The 10,963-nt window shown below is 42.1% G+C and overlaps 2 long non-coding RNA genes across 2 annotated transcripts; both read left to right on the top strand.

Annotated features, from left to right (window-relative positions):
• Positions 1-363: 363 nt before the first annotated feature.
• On the top strand, positions 364-3,785 carry LOC145423187 (uncharacterized). Its single transcript, XR_013904303.1, has 3 exons — positions 364-1,381; positions 1,784-1,824; positions 2,092-3,785. It is a non-coding gene; the product is annotated as an uncharacterized LOC145423187 (long non-coding RNA).
• Positions 3,786-8,851: 5,066 nt separating this feature from the next.
• Positions 8,852-10,658, top strand: LOC113013206 (uncharacterized). The gene is made up of 3 exons (XR_003270799.2): positions 8,852-10,030; positions 10,244-10,469; positions 10,572-10,658. It is a non-coding gene; the product is annotated as an uncharacterized LOC113013206 (long non-coding RNA).
• Positions 10,659-10,963: the final 305 nt, after the last annotated feature.

Here is a 10,963-nt window from a genome sequence, read left to right as displayed (position 1 = left end):
AACTAAAAATCAAGAATATGGGATACTGTTTGTCAGAGATTTACAGTTAACAAACAGTCAGGTGAATAAACAACACTGAGACACTTGAGATTGATAACGTGCGGCACGGGTGAATCTCAGACAGAGAGTCACCCCGAACTGCAGTATTCGTTTATTTTTATAGCAGAAGCAGGGTGGGACAAGCATAGCAGTTTCCTTTAATTCTGCATACGTGTGTGTGTGTGTGTGTGTGTGTGTGTGTGTGTGTGTGTGTGTGTGTGTGTGTGTGTGTGTGTGTGTGTGTGTGTGTGTGTGAATGTCACAGGGTGAACTTCCTGTTTCTAGAAACAGAGCTGTGGGTGTTGTAACTGTGCAAGAGAGTGAGTAGTACATTTTGTTCTTTTCCTATTAAGAGTAAAATATGAACATATACTTTAATGCAACATAAACCTTATAAAAGCGTTTCTTCCTTAACACTGTTTGTCCGTGATTTGGAGAACCCAGTGCGTGCTTCCGATGCAGGGAAAACCAATTCTGCAGGGGAGACCTACCTTGGCACTTGCGCAGGTGAAGCCAAAGGGAAGATATGCTTCACCATATTTTCTAGTCTTTGGCTTAGAAGAAAGATGGTTTGGAAACATATTTGGCGATGCTTCATCTCCTGCTTTGCGTTTGTGTGGAAGCCTTGTCAAAAACCTGTCAAACCTGTCAAAAGCTGTGTCCAAGCGTTCTTTTTTTATTTTTTTATTTCTCTTTTCATACCCCCCCCCCACACACACACACAATGGCTCTGCGTCCCCCCCTAGGGGATAGGCCCCACACTTTGGGTACCTCTGCCTCAAAAGGTTGATTCTGTTCATCTGGACGTTTTCAGTGGGAGAAACATTTGATCACTTATCCAAGTGACTTCTTCAGTCTCAGCTGATTTCAGGTTTCCCCAATCTTATAAACAGTACATTTCCACAATGACTGAAACTTAGCAGCACTGAATGAACAATGGGATGTGAGCTCAGTTACTTGATCAAATTACTTGCAAATTCTCATGACCATTGATCAAAGAGCATCGATCAATGGTTCTTTGGACTGGTAAGCAGCGGATGACTTCCTCCACAGCAGATCTGCTCCTCCAGTCCACACCTCACCTGCATCTTTTTTAGCAGCATTGTGGGCTAAAGCAGAGGAACCTGTACCCCCAGTTTCCTTTGCTTCTGTTGCATCCTCTGGTTTTTCTGCTCCCGCTCCTCTTGGCTTCCTCTGCACTGGTTTCTTAGGCACCTTCTGCATTCTCTGCTCCCTCATCAAGGAGGAAATGGCATCCTCATCATCAACTGTTCTCTCAACCATTGGCATCAGCTGCCTTGGTCTGTCTGCTGGCACAGGGCTGACGGATTACACTGTTTTGGTAAGTGGCCCTGACTTTTCTTTTCATGCTCTTCTCTCCTCTTGTTCCAGCCTTGGTTTTGTGAGGAAACTAATTCAAAGATTGAAGTGCATTTTTCAGAGCAGAATAATAGCCTTTTTGCTTCCGAGCCAGGCTGGGAAAGCCTTCAAAAAACATGATTTTGTTGTTTTGTTGCATTTGCCATTGAACAGCATGCAGATGTTAGACGGCCAAATCCTAGGAAAGTAACAGTGGACAGTGACTCAAGCAATATCCCTTTCATTGAACATTGATTATGCATAAAAGTGTGCTGTATTAGGGCAGGAAATGCAGAAATCCTATTTTCCTATTTTGTTATTTTATTTTAAAAAGGCGAGAATTTCAATTCTTGGATAATAAATGATTTTGTGTATTTTCTTACAGATGCACAAGGGATCTCTCGAGTGGAAGGTCCAAATCAGATGGTAAGTTGCTTGGAGTAGCTTTTGTTTATTTTTATATAATGATATTTTGTTTATTCTTAATTGACAGGAGGGTAGGGAGAAAATCTGCAGTCCAGATCAGAACGGACAGGCATCAAATTGGTGATCAATATACTGGGAACTGCCAAAATAGGATGTACTCCGAAAGGGACTTTTACCTTTCTGGCATTTCACAATGCACATGGAAAAATTTGACCATCCACATCTCAACTTTTGTTCTCGCCTTTTCTCAACCTTGCATGGCTCCAGAGCAGCAAATTCAGCCACCGAGTTGGAGTTGGTCCCCACCTCTAACACCAAATGAGAAAAGGACACCTGCTTTGAGCTTTACTGATGTCAATCCACCTGAACCACAGAAAATGATAGTTCAGCACACAGTGCGGCCTGATGATGCAACAACGCAGTTGTACACTTCCCCAAGGCTCAGGCCCTTTTCTTGGCGTTGCCCTCATTCCTTGAAGGATATCAAACAGCCAGACCTCCAGAAGTCATGGAGGCTTCTAGAAAGCCTCCATGACTTATCATGTCCTGCTATTGACATGATAAGATACAAGTGTGTACTTGATTGCCAAGTTTGAAGTTGAAGATGGGGGATGACCTCTTTGCAAAGTATCTCAACACCATGCAAAACCAAAACCATAGCGAGGAGTCCTTAGCCTACCTACCATAACAAGAAAATCAACCTCTGTGGTAGAAGAGTTCAGGTAGCTGCTCTGCTCTGTGCCATGGTATTGAAGAAGATAACAGTGGATGATATATATCCTTAAATTTAGTTACAGCACTTTCAGAAAGACATCTACTGTGATAAAGTCTACTCTCCACTGCTGTGTAATCAATTATTGTAAATGTAAATGTTATCAGGAAATGATCAGACAGGAGAGGGTTTTCAGGAAACACTGTTAAATGTTCAGTTTCTATGCCATATGTTAAAACAAGATCTAGAGTGTGATTAAAGTGGTGGGTGGGTTCTTTTACATTTTGACAGAAGCCAATTGAGTCTAATAACAGATTGAATGCTGTGTTGAGGCTGTCACTTTTAGCATCTACGTGAATGTTAAAATCACCCACAGTAATTATTTTATCTGAGCTGAGCACTAAATCAGATAAAAACTAAGGCCTGATTAAGGCCCAGGTACATGATAGATAACAACAAAGAATTCTGTTTTTTTGTATTATTGGGGTAGGGTTCAGGCTTAATGGGTCTTTGGTTGATTATTATCCAGAGTGGAAGACTGCTGTCAGACCACCTCCCCAGCTTTTGCTTTAAAGATACTAACAGTTAGTTTAACTTGAGGGTGTTGATTCATTTAAACTAACATAGTTATCATGCTGTAACAGGTTTCTGTAAGGCAGAGAAAATTAATTTGTAGATCACTTATGAACTAACAATGATTTGGAGGAGAGAGACCTAATGTTTAATATTCCAAATTTCAAAGTTTTACTCTTGGTGCACTGTGGAGACTATTGTTCTTTCTTTATGAATTTTTAAAAAATGTATTTAAATCGTTTTTTGCTGATTTTTTGTTTGTTTTATTTTTATTTTTTGTTCATTTGAGAGCAGACAGTCTGTAAGGGGATGTAAGTGTTTTGGGAGATAATAGGAGGAGAGAAGCTGCTTCCGTGTGAGACTGCAACTCTCTAAATGTTAAGGGTGTCATGGAAATTTCCCAACAGCTTGATGGTAAAGCAGCAGAGCTAAATTGTGGTTAATTTTGACCGTGTCCAGCCCTAAATATAGGTCTGAAAGAACACTGAACAGTGAAGCAACAAAAAAGAGGACTAGTTGCATAGCTGGTGACTGCAATGTGATTTTAGACAGCAAATTGAACAAATTAAACAGTGATGAGAAACAGAAGTAAATGTTCTTTGAAAAATATCCAACTGCATTCATGTAGTGTAATGAGACTGCTAACCAAAATAAAATCTGTCTTTATTGTGCTTCAGTCATTGTTTTACCCTGACTACATTCTTGTCTTATCATCCTTTAAAAACACAGATTGAATATTTTCTCTCATATTGTCAGAGGCATTATCTCTAACTCTGTCTCCCACCCACTCTTCTCCACAGACTGTTCATATTCTTCTTCACATTTCCATCTCCCTCTCTTCCACCCATACAATCACTCAACTCCCACTATCTGAACGTACATGCATGGTGTGTCTGCCTTCATTTAGTGGCTTTCAGGCTGTCATCCAGCTTTTAAAGAAAGAGCCTTTGAAGCTTCAGAGCAGCTCTTCCCTGCCATGTTAGCATTAGCACTGGCTAAATTGGGATAGTGGTGGAGGTTGACTTCTTGCTTCTGGAGGGAGAGTGGGAGTCTGGAAGCTGATCAGACAGCCTGACACTTGGGGGCGGAGGAGATGCCACCTCCAGCTACCAGGACACTGAGTGGAGATAGTGGTGCATATGGCAGCAAGCTCTTTAGTCACAATCACAGTGACTCATTCACACGCAGCGGGGTGCAGTCGCCTTCTGTTCTTTACATTCATTTAATTTATTCTGTAGTCTTCCATTTGTTTTCATTTCCTATGAACTATTTTAAGCCTTAATTTTTAAAATATATTTATTTATTTTTTTTATACATTTCACATTCTGCATAATTTCGGGGGGAGAATTTATGCACAAAAAAAGACTAATCACGATTTTTCCCCTTTTCGTAAAACATTAAAATATCCAATGAATACAGTTAAATGCAGTTTATGTTTTATGATGTCAAATCCGTTTCTCACGTCGTTTGGGCGAGGATGACGGGCGTTGCCTCTGGGGGACGCCCTAGTATTTGTTTCCATATTTTGGGTTGGCATTTCTTTCTGCGCGACCTGCCACCTGCCAGCGGACGGGGCATGCCAAAGAAGCTAGTCCAATTACTACATCTCAATACCCTCAACATTGGTACATTAATCGGACGAAGCCGCAAACTATTCAACACTCTCAAGAACCACCACATCGACATCGATGGCAAAGGGCCTTGAAGAAAGAAAAGAGCTCTTCTACAACGGCAATCAGGCTCAGAACGGAGTGCTCATAGCGGAACAGTGTGGTTGAAGTAACCCGCATGTCGATCGTCTTATGTCACTCAAGACTGACACTTAGTCCACCATCCTCCTGCTATGCACCACAGACCAACTGCCCCGACGGTGAGAAGGAAGCATTCTGGCTCAACCTTGATGACCACCTACAGTCAATTGGCCCTGAAGAACATCTGGCAATAGGCGGTGGCCTAAATGGACACGTCAGCCAGGAGAGAGACAGATATGTGCGATTCCGTGGCGGCCAAGGATTTGGAACCACTAAACGATGTTCTGAACTGCACAGAGGCACACGATCTCGCCGTGGCCAACACTTTCTTCAGAAAAAGGCCAGCGCATCTCATTACGTATTCTACACCCAAATCGACGACTGGCTAATCCGAAGAGCCCACCTGAACCTGGTCACCAACATGAAGGTCATCCCGTCAACCTCAGCCCTCTGCATTGGCTACTCATTATGGACCTACGACTCAACCTTGGCCAGCAACGACAACCACCAATCACTTCAGTAGAGAAGATTAAATGGTGGCGCCTTCACGAGTGCAAAAGCCAGCTAGAGGACGCACTTGGGCACTTCAGCATAGATCCCAACGGACCAGTAGACACCATCTGTGATAACATCGCTAGTCAGATACACGGCGCGGCAGGGAAATGCGGATGCTGCGATGGTGTCTGGACCTGACACAATGGGACCATGTCATTAACATCGACATCCGAAAGCGGCCGGGCATTGCGCCAATCATGGAGAAGATGCAAGGAGTGCGACTGCGATGGTATGGGCACGTGGTCAGAAGTGACAAAAACACGGTGGCAAGAACAGCACTGCGACTCAGCCCCCAAGGCTGGCGGCCAAGGGGCAGACCAAAAAGGCAATGGATGGACCGAATTAAAGATGACGTGACGAAGATCAGCGCCAACATGAACGAAACCTTGATCTTGCTGAATGGAGGCGCCTCTGCAGAGCGGGATTAACGCTAGGAAGAAGAAGTTTTCTTCAATCAGTGATGAATAGTAAGATGTTTTAGCTTTACAGAGGGCTTTCTTATAAAGCAGCAAACTATTTCTCCAGGCTAAATGATGATCTTCTAAATTTGTGACACGCCATTTCCTCTCCAGCTTACGAGTCATCTGCTTTAGGCTAAGTGTTTGAAAATTATACGAGGGAGTCAAGTACTTCTGATTTGCTCTTTTTCACCGGAGCTACAGTATCCAGAGTCGTACGGAGTGAGGAGGTAAAATTATTAACAAGATGAACGACCTCTGTTGGAGTAGCGTTCAGGTAGCTGCTCTGCTCTGTGTTGGTACAAGATGATGATGAAGATGATAGCAGTGGGTGAATTATTCTTAGAGCAGCAGTAATGTCACTTTTAAAAACACAAGCAGTCCTCTAAATATGTGTATGTGTTTCTTCACTTTAACAGCTTGACCCAGTCCTGAAGGAGCGCTGCTTTATCAGGTTTAGTAGTGGGTACAAAGGGCATCATCATTAGATTAGTCTGTGATCACTCTCCCCAAATAATTATCCTGCTGTCCAGGCTCCTGCAGCATCCAGACTTAATTGATTTAATGGAGTGTGCTTTCTCTCGCTCTCTCTCCCTGTCTGTCTCACTTCTCTTTTTTCTGCTTCAAGAGTTCATTTCCTCCCATCAGAGTTTAAGATTTAATTACAGAGTCATTGAGCTTATAAAGCCCTGCTTTCCAAAACGAAAGCTTTAGACTTAGTTTTCCTTGTACTATCACAGTCTCATCCATTGGGTTTTTTATTCTCGGCTGCATAAAAGTACACGTGAACGTGTCAAGGACACATGTTACTCCTGTCCTTTGCTCTCTCGCTCTCTGTTCCCTGGGTTTTGTCAGTCTCCCAATGTGTGTTTGTGTGTGTTCACCGCACTTCCTATTTTACTTTGATAGTCTCCTGTTGGTGTGCATCTTGTTCTGTTTGATTATTTGCCAGCCTTGTTTCCAAGGTGTTTCCTCTTTGCCCTGTTTCCCTTTCGTATTTAGTGTCTGCGTCTTCCTCTATTCGGCGTCATGTTCTCCCTCGTGTATTCTGCCTGTACCCTAGTTTCTAGTTTCCCCCAATATGCATTCATCCGACAATAAAGCTGTATAATCTGCCTTCTGATGTTCCCTAAAGAACACCATCTGTTCTTTAATCACTTTTTCACACAGGGCCATGTAGGTTTGGATTTCCCGCCATAATAATAAACATGTTTGTTAAGAAACTGCATTTTGTGTTGACTTGTGTTGTCTAATATTTTAATTTGTTTGATGATGAAAATAGAAAATTGATACTCATCAGTACTCTTGCTGCAGCAAGATCAACTGAAGGCTTTTCAAGGAGTTCCAGACATGCAGAATGCATCTGTCTGCACAAGCGCACCTCCTTCTTGTCAATGAACAATGTGCAGTAATAGCATATTTTTAAAAAAGTGGTTTATAAAAGCACTTGTACTGATAAAGACAGGGAATCATCAAATTTGTGGTTTAAGGACTGAATATGTGCAAGGTGAAGAAAATTATTTAAATCTTTTTTTTCTCACTTGTGCTATTCTTTCACTTATTTAATGATGACTTGTACATCCCCTTGACATTTCCAAGTTTTATTTGAATAAGTACACATTCAGTAACCTTTGGATTGGCCTGTTTGTGTGAAAGGCCCTCACAAAAGCCCACAGTCTTTCAGCCTGCTGTCAGATGCGACTGTCTTTCTCATATTGATTTGGCTTTTTTAAAGATTTGGACACGACCAGCAGAAACAGACGATGTGCTGTAGCATCACCATCCATGAATATCATATAGCTGTAAACTAATGTTCAGCCTTACTGCTGGTTAATGAGCCATTAAGAGACAATCAGCGCCATTTGCCCACCTCTCGGCACCAAAGGTGAATCATAAGCACACTGCTGCTAGGCAGTTTGCACTCAGTGCTATGACTAACTCAGCTTTTAATGGACATGATGTCAGTGGTTCTCTCGAAACTATACTCCACACAGACTATCATTTCACCAGCTGGTGTAATTAAATGTACAGCATAAGCAAAAACAAGCCTACACATACTGAACAGGCACTCGATTAGCTTGATGAGATAATGAGGCCACAGTGCGAATGTGGAAATCGTAGAGACAGGTTTGGGCATATTCAGCCCTGCAGGGCGCATGCTTGCTAACATAGCATGCTAATTGGCTGGAGCAACAGAATACACAGAGCTAAATGCAGCCCAAGGGAATAAACTGAGACAAGCTCGGCAGAGTTGGACATAAAAAGAGGGAGCAGTAACCTCTGTGCCAATCCCTTTATCACTAAGGACAAAATGGCTGCTAGTAGGCACTGCTTAATTTGAGAATTAATGGGCCACTACTTTTTCAACTACTTGAAACACTTTGCAGCCCCATTGTGGTTACTTGCCTTCTCCCCTAACCAGATTTTACAGTGAGACCTTTGCATACATTCCAGTAAATGCATGTGTAATTGGATTAAACACTCCAGCGTCCTTGCTGCTGGTCAGACAAGAAGGTGCCCGAGGAAATCAGGTTGAACACCTCATCATATCACCATATCCCTGACATGCGAGACAAATTTGAGATTAAAATATAGGTTGTAAGGTCTTTGTAAAAGTCGTGTCTAGTGAATTGTGTTTTCTTCTGACTGTGATGACTTCCTCGCTTTGTTTTAACAATATGGTTAATCAGCCTCACTGCAGCTGTGGAAATGAAAAAGCTAATAAAATAGCTTCAAACTAACTTTATCTCTAGATAAGATTGCTAACCAATCTTAGTCAGCTACTGCTGCTAATTACTTTGACATTAGCCCCTGTTTGATGTTGTGTCTAATTTGTTAATAGTGAGCTAAAGTGATTACTAAAGTATAAAACCACAACAAGAAGTAGTTAAATTTCAGTTCCACTCTTATTCCAAATATGACACTTTTCTGAATGTTGACATGAGTCATATAAAGGCTGGTATATGGGACCTCTGGAGAAAGCAAAAACAAACCAGTCAACCAACCATGTCCCCCTGCCTGCCAGTGCTTATCTTTCGATTTCAGTTCCTTTAGTTGTTTTTATAAAGCATCATTTCACACCAACAATTATCTCAAGGTGGTTTATACTAAAAGGTACAGGCCCTGCGTTAGAAGGACAACAGTGATCAGAAAAGGCCTTGTGAGCAAGGTGTTGGTGACAGTGGGGAGGAAGAACTACCTTTTTAAAACAGGAGAAACATAAGAAGGAAAGGAAGTTTCACAGCAGCATAATTAAGGTATGATTTAGGTTCACAGTTATTTCAATTTTCAGTTTCAAATTTTCACTTTGTGTCAACTCAGAGACATATTAAATTTTACTTAGAAATCCTAAACAAGAAGGACAAAAGGACTTGAATTACTCTCGAGCAGAGAAAAAGAAGTAAAAACAGTATAAGTGCTTGTAGATTGTCCGAGCACTGCTTTTTTCTCTTACTAAATCATATTTTTTTTTCCAGACCTTTTATTAACCTCATGACATTTCCACTGAGGCCAAGGAAAAGAGACTGGGAATAGAAAAAGGGAAGTATTTTTTTTTTATTATCATTTGACCTTACCCTGGTATGCTAGTGAATGAGTCAACAGACAATGGCTAAAGCAAATGGAAAGTGGTCCTTATCATCAGCATCAACTCTCAAAAAGAAACAATTCTCAATTACAAAGAAAACAAATACAAAACAAAAATCATCACTGAAGTAAACAAAACGTCAGCGTTATCAAACTAGCTGTCATGGTCTGTGTGAGTCATGGTAACTTTCCACTGCACCGGCTCTCTTCCTCTGGGTGGAGCCCTCTTTGCTCCTCCCTGGGTTTCCACCTGATGGCAATTACACCGGCAGTATTTATGACCAACGCTCACAACTAGTCTTTGCCAGATTATCTGCTAACCTATGTTAGTTCACGGCCTCACGTTGCGCTTGTTGATCATAATGTATATGCTTAACCTTGTTCTCCTGTCTCGTAGTCAGTACCTGGAACTCACCACTCAAGCTTCGCTGTACTTGCACTTCTGTATTCTTCTTGCTGCGGTTTATGAGCCCCAGCAGATGCCAGTGTTCTGCAGTGTTCCAACCTCTCTGGAACTGCAGTCTTTTTCCGGCGACCCAGGGGGCTGCAGCCACCTGTTCACTCATAAAAAGGTATTTCTGCTGGGAGACCATAGACAAAGATGTCAAAGAGTATGTGGCTGCTTGTCCTGTCTGTGCCCACAATAAGTCAAACACACAACGCCCTGCCGGTGTATTACAGCCTCTCACCATACCCCATTGCCCATCGTCACACATCTCTTTGACTTTTGTCACTGGCTTGCCCGTTCCCTCTGATAAGACCACCATATTCACCGTAATTGATAGGGTTCTCCAAAGCAGCACATTTTATCGCTATGGACAAACACCCCACAGCCACTGAGACAGCCACCTGGATGAACCTGGATGAGACCGTTACCTGCCAGCTTCTTCTGCAGCACTTCCTAACCAAACCATCACTGCCTGCTCAGCCTCTGAGGGCTCCTTGTCTCTTGTGAGCACAGACCAGTGGCAAATATAGCCAGCCTGTGACTGGATAAATCTGGAATGTCAAGTAAGTATCCTGGCTCTGTTCACTCCTCTCACTTATGGAAAGAGTCTTCCAAAAACTTCTGGAAAAATTTCTGCAGACTAACCCTTCTCTCTCGTTCTCCAGAACATGCCTTCCTGTGCTCCCTCATATCCACTTGCTGTCTTACTGACTGTGTAAATAAAGACCAGTTAACATTATTCTACTCTCCCTGCTGTTCTTGTTTTATTCTAGCACTTGAGTCCACTTGCCTCCTGTTTAGCAGGATAAAAATATAAATTTATTATCATCAGGTTGTTCTTCTGTTGATCCAAATCCCTGCAGTGAGTACTAACAGGACTAGAACAAGCACATATATCCTTTCCAACTATTTTCATGTGCTCCCTTTAAATTAAATTATTTTAAAACTAGAATTGAATTGAAAATCCTTTTCTTCACATACAAGGTCATGACCACATCCGTGCATCCATCAATCGAAAGTTTGGTACACAACAGCCAGGAAGATCTCAGTATTCAGA

The sequence above is a fragment of the Astatotilapia calliptera genome, chromosome 20, assembly GCF_964374335.1.
Source record: "Astatotilapia calliptera chromosome 20, fAstCal68.1, whole genome shotgun sequence".
Taxonomy (NCBI): Eukaryota; Metazoa; Chordata; class Actinopteri; order Cichliformes; family Cichlidae; genus Astatotilapia; species Astatotilapia calliptera.
The sequence above is the reverse complement of the archived record's forward strand: the minus strand, read 5'-3'. Positions and strand labels throughout refer to the sequence as shown.